Source organism: Olea europaea, unplaced genomic scaffold (genome assembly GCF_002742605.1).
Source record: "Olea europaea var. sylvestris unplaced genomic scaffold, O_europaea_v1 scaffold311, whole genome shotgun sequence".
NCBI lineage: Eukaryota > Viridiplantae > Streptophyta > Magnoliopsida > Lamiales > Oleaceae > Olea > Olea europaea.
This window is the reverse complement of record NW_019249854.1, coordinates 431,732-437,731: the sequence shown is the minus strand read 5'-3', so window position 1 is coordinate 437,731 and position 6,000 is coordinate 431,732.

The window sequence follows — 6,000 nt, the reverse complement described above, 5'->3', positions numbered from 1 at the left end:
TTTTAAAATTTTTTTTTTCTTTTTTGAAAATAGAGTTCACAGGATAATTTTAAAAAGTCTTTTCCTATCTTAATGCCGTGAGATCCACGGCAACTGCATCATTGACAAGAGAACTAACAATACACAGAAGATAAACGGCTGCCTTTTTTTTCAAATTTTAATATTTGGAATAGTATTTTTTTTAAAATGTGTGGTTGAAAAGGAAGGAAAAATTTTGATTTACGTGTAATATTACTTTATGAAAAATTGTGTAGTTGAAAATATGATAGAAAAAAATAAAATATAATTTAATGAGATTCAAACATGGGCATAGAGAGATATAGAGAGGAAAATAATTGGGGTTTAGGTGGATGGAAGAAGGTGGGTATATAGATTAATTTAATTTTAAAATGTCATTATTAATATTAAAATGTTGAATTAGGATATGATTTTTGTTAAGACATAGCTTAAATCTGATTTTTGAAATGATAAATTCAAAAATTTGGTTCCATGGAATTTCCACATTCTGATTTCATGACCAACCCCCTATCACAATTATTTGACTTTTCAAGTTGCTAATTTAACTAATCTACGTTGATACACACTATGTTAGTAATGCAGCTAAATGATGTAGATAACGATCTCAAAATTCATTCATTAGTCATTTAGAGTGTGTTTAATTGACATGGAAAATATCATCTAGAAAAGAAAATATTTTTCATCTTTTGTGGAAAATAAAAACCACCTCTACCCAAGGAAAATGTTTTCCTTAAAAACAAGGAAAATTAGGCATATTTTCAAAAGTTGGAAAATATTTTCCATGGAAAAAAAATGGCAATCAAACACTTCAAATAAGAATTTAGATGGAAAACTGATATTTTCCATGGAAAATAAATGTAATCAAACACACCCTTAGTTTATTGTCAATCAACTTTATCTTGGGAGGCCAACAGTCTAAAATCGAGTGGAGTGCTCATCAATTTTGTTCATTGAAACAATTGAGTTGGTTGCTTGATTCTATAAGCTAGCTCTTAGATCCATTTTCTTTTTTCCCTAAAAAAAAAGGCTCTACTTTGAATCCAAGGAACAAGTAGATTTTTCATTTGGAAAACTTAAATATAAGATGTTTGTCCATCTATAAAATATTGTGTTTAATTATTTATATTTTATGTTCAACATTAAATGAACTTTTGAAATCTCAGTCCAAGTTTCAAATCAACCGTGCTGTTGTGCCAACTTTGACCTACTCTCACATTTGGGGTAGGTGGGCCCTTTTTTATTTTAAATTCACCTCGGGTCCCATGTCGTCCCACATCCATATGAGTACTTGTCAAGGAGGTGGACAAAATTTACTTGACGGACCAGCTTAATTCATTTCAAATTGCCTACCCAAAATCTTGTGGTTCTTCAAAGCTGATAAGTCATTGCCTTTCTATGTTAAAAACTTCCTCTGTTTGAGTTGACTTTGGTGAAAATACCAAAATTTCTTTTTCCAAAAAAATAAAAAAAAATAGAAGAAAATAATATCTGATTGAAGGCCCCATTGGCAATTGAAAATAAATAAATATTATGAAAGTTTCCACACGATTGGAGGAAGGCCATAGGGTCTGGAAGACAACAAATTTACATAGAGAAGACTTATTCACATTTTAAGAGAAATTTTTTCTTATAATTGGGTAGATTTTAATCAACAAATGTACCAATTTTATTCATATTCATTAGATCTAACTAATGATCTCGACTTTGTAAAATATGATACTCATATCTAAAATTTGTCCTCGAACAAAAATATATTAACTTTAAATTCACGTGAAAGGGAAATTAAATTGACATGGTAATACTTAATGGGATTATACTTCAAATTTTCTTTAGCATTACATCATCAAAAAATTTAATTGGATAGGACTGTGTACAGGTACTGTGATGTATTACAATTATGATATTTAAATATGGGAATAGAAAATGTACTTAATATCCCTTAAATTATTGACTGATAATAATGGCTCCGAATAATATTTTTGAATTTAGTGTTTGCAATTATTTGAATCGTGATTTTATTGAGTAATATTATTTTTAATCTGTGCTTATTCATCACTATCTCAATAAGGTAACCATCAATTCTTCTATAAATTTGTGCGCTTTAATTTAGAATTATCATATCCACTTACGAATATTGTCTTGACCAACTACCACATAGACTGTTGATGGATAACAATTACTTACAAATAACATTACTCTACATTTTAAGCATCTCCAGTGGGTTGCGAATCGCACCAAAAAGTGTAATACATCACCTAAAAATATTTACGCTGCACGGCGAAGGTGAATGATGTATTAGACATCCTTTATTTGGATTTTTTCTTTCTTTCTTTTTTTAAGAATTTTTATCTTCTTCTTTTTCTCTACATGCTAGCTCTTGTACAAGCAATCCACATCCCTATTGAAGATGCTATTCTCTCATTTTTCATTTTGCTAGTCACATATGTAATAATTCACATTGCTGCATTGTAGCAATATTGATACGTATTTCCAAGAAAGTTGACGAGTAAATGCCTTCTAAATGCAGCACTAATACACATATTTCCCAAATTATATAGAATGCTAGTCCAAGTGTATTATTAAATCTAATTATAAAACCAAAAGTCCAGAACCACAACTCTTGGTGATAAGGCATATTGAATTTATGAGAAAACAAAGAACATGAAGATAGTGCTTATCAGAATCTCATTTTCTTTGTTTTCCTAACTTCATTGACCATTTTACATGGAATATTTATTCTGCACAAATCATATCTTTTCTTATAGATAATCATATCATATAATTTTCTTCTTTAGTTGAATAAACTCTAATAATTGATTTGCTCTTCATAGTGCTCTGTTTTCTTAATAGAGCAGATATCCCTACTATATAAAAAAGGGGGATGTGAGGGCACTATAGAAAGCAATAGTGTCTTGATCCATCTTTACTGTAACATTTTTGTTTTGTTTTGTTTTTTTTTTTAATTGGGGGCCAAAAACGATGCCGTTTGCTTGATATATATTTTATTTTATTATACACTACCTTCAAATTTACTGCAACACGCAATTTCCATTTCTCCCCCCACTCCGATATAGATATATATAATAGGGATATAAGAAAAAAATCACTTTTATATATATTAAAAAAAAAAAGATAGGGAGAATATGCGACATAAATTTTTTTACAACATATTAGTCTCCATGCACGGAGACAGTGTCTCCGTGCACGAAGGAAAGAAACAAATTTAAAAAAAAATCTTTTTTTTTTTACTTATGTTTTTGGGTTCATTTTCAGGTTCATTACGGGATATCAAACGAAATCGAAATATTACATTCTTAATATTGTTTTGAAGTACTCGCGACATAGTATTGCACGTCGTTAACGGTGCGTGAAATGGTCAATCGTAGCAAATGTTATGGAATGTCAAAATAGGTATTTTCAAACTATATTTCAAAATTTTCGATAACAAGCTAACTTTAAAAATTCATCGACGATTATACGATAGTCGAATCAATAAATGTTTTACATTCTCTCGAAACTCATTTTGAGAACTATATCGTAGAGACATTGAATGATCTAAATAGATATCAAAAATAGTGTTAAAAAATACGCATAAGTCGTTTTTTTTTTTAAAAACCAATTATTTTATTACTATTTCGAAATTTTCGATAACAAGCTAACTTTAAAAATTCGTCGACGATTGTACGATAGTCTAATCGATAAATGTTTTACATTCTCTCGAAACTCATTTTGAGAACTATATCGTAGAAATATCAGATGATCTAAATAAATATCGAAAATAGTTAAACGGAGATTAAACGTATGTGTTAAAAATACGTATACGTCGTTTTTTCTTAAAAAATCAATTATTTTATTACTATTTATTCTTTTTTTGCAACAATTTTCTCCCAAAAAAAAAATAAAGATAATATGCGACAGAAATTTTTTTACAACATATTACTTGTAAGTAAAAAATTTGAAGAGAAAAGAATTAAAGAGAATTTTAAATTGAAAAAAAAATTATAACGTAAAACTACACAACAAAAAAAAATTTAATCTCTAGGTGCACGGAGGAAAGGAAAAAAAATAAAAAAAATTAGGGACTCCATGCACGGAGACCATGGGTCTCCGTGCACAGAGAGAGAGAATTTTTTTTATTTTTTTTTTTAACTTATGTTTTTGTGTTCATTTTCAGGCTCTTTACGGGATATCAAACGAAGTCGAAATATTACATTCTTAATATCGTTTTGAAGCACTCGCGGCATAGTATGCACATCGTTAACGGTGAGTGAAATGGTCAATCGTAGCAAATGTTATGGGACGTCAAAGTAGGCATTTTCAAAATATATTTCGAAATTTTCGATAACAAGCTAATTTTAAAAATTCATCGACGATTGTATGATAGTCGAATTGATATATGTTTTACATTCTCTCGAAACTCATTTTGAGAACTATATCATAGAGACATCAAATGATTTAAATAAATATCGAAAATAGTTAAACGGAGATTAAATGTATATGTTAACAAATGCGTATAAGTCGTTTTTCTTTAAAAAAATCAAATTTTTTTTTAATTCTTTTCTCTTCCAAATAAAATTTAATTTTTCAGTGTTAACGAAAAAGTTAATTGTAGATTAAAAAAATTGAAGAGAAAATAATTAAAAAAATTATATATAATGTGGTCTCCATACATGCAAGATTATTCAAAAATTTTTTTTTTTTTACTTTTCCGATCTCCATTTTCATACGCTATGGCCACGCCTTTTCAAATCAATTCATTTGCTTATATTATTATATTATATATATAGTGTAAGAGAGGCAATGTGAATCTATGTCACATGCAACTTTTCATACCTCCCGCCTTACTCCGCGCTGACCACTTTTCTAAGTTAAAAAAAAAACACTTTTAGTAAAAAGAAATTTAAAAATAAACATATTAACAAAAAATATTTCTAATATATGTAAAAATTATTTATATAAGTAAAAAAATTCGTTTAAAATTATTTAGAAGTAAAAAATAAAATAAAGTTATGAAAATTAAATGAAGAATATATAAATATTATTTAATTAAAATTGAAAGATTTACTTTATAAATAATTGTTTTTTTTATCAATTTATTTAAATTTCTTTTTAATTCTTTTCTCTGTCAAATAAAATTTATTTTAATTTTTTTTAATTCTTTTGACGTACCAACCTTGAAGTGACTGTTGTATCATCCGAAGAATATGCTGCTGTTAGGGCTCTAATTCTTACACCAACAAGGGAGTTGGTCATTCAATAAGTACCACTTCAAGTTATTTTACGTGCAACCTGAGTTTGTTATTTAAATGTTTGTGTATGTAGATATTCTCTTTCAATTTACAACTGCATGTGTTATTTTTGAACTACAACTATAGCCTCTCAAATTGAAGTTGCTAAAGAAAAACATTTTGCAAAATTCAATTTACAACTTATTGGCAATATCAGATAAAAAAAATAACAAAAAAATACAATAAATAATTAAAAATAAATTATCGTTGACATATATACAATCACAACATTCATTATACTTATTTATAAGAATAAAAATAATTTATCGTGACATAAACTATACAGTCGATCAAAAGATGGAAATCAAACAAACATTTCTTATTTCTAAATACTTTTTGTATAATCTATAAATTTTACGCTAATAAAATCAAAATAAATATAAAATTCGTGCAACGCACGAAACGCAGACTAGTAATTAAAAACAAGGCAGTGTACCGAAGTTCAGCCACACATCTAATCATTACGCACTAAGATTTCTTCCCCTATTTAGCATGCAGTACGATAAATTGGTAGAATGAACAAAATTTTAACTTATTTTTCTTCCTTGTTACAGTATAGTATCACTCGATCCTTGCTACCAGACATGCAATAAGAGTTTTAACTCCAATAAAGCATCATTTTTTGGAAACAGTGTTTCCACATTGGCTCAAATTTAAAAATTCAATTCAGAATTTTACATCATCGACTAACAGC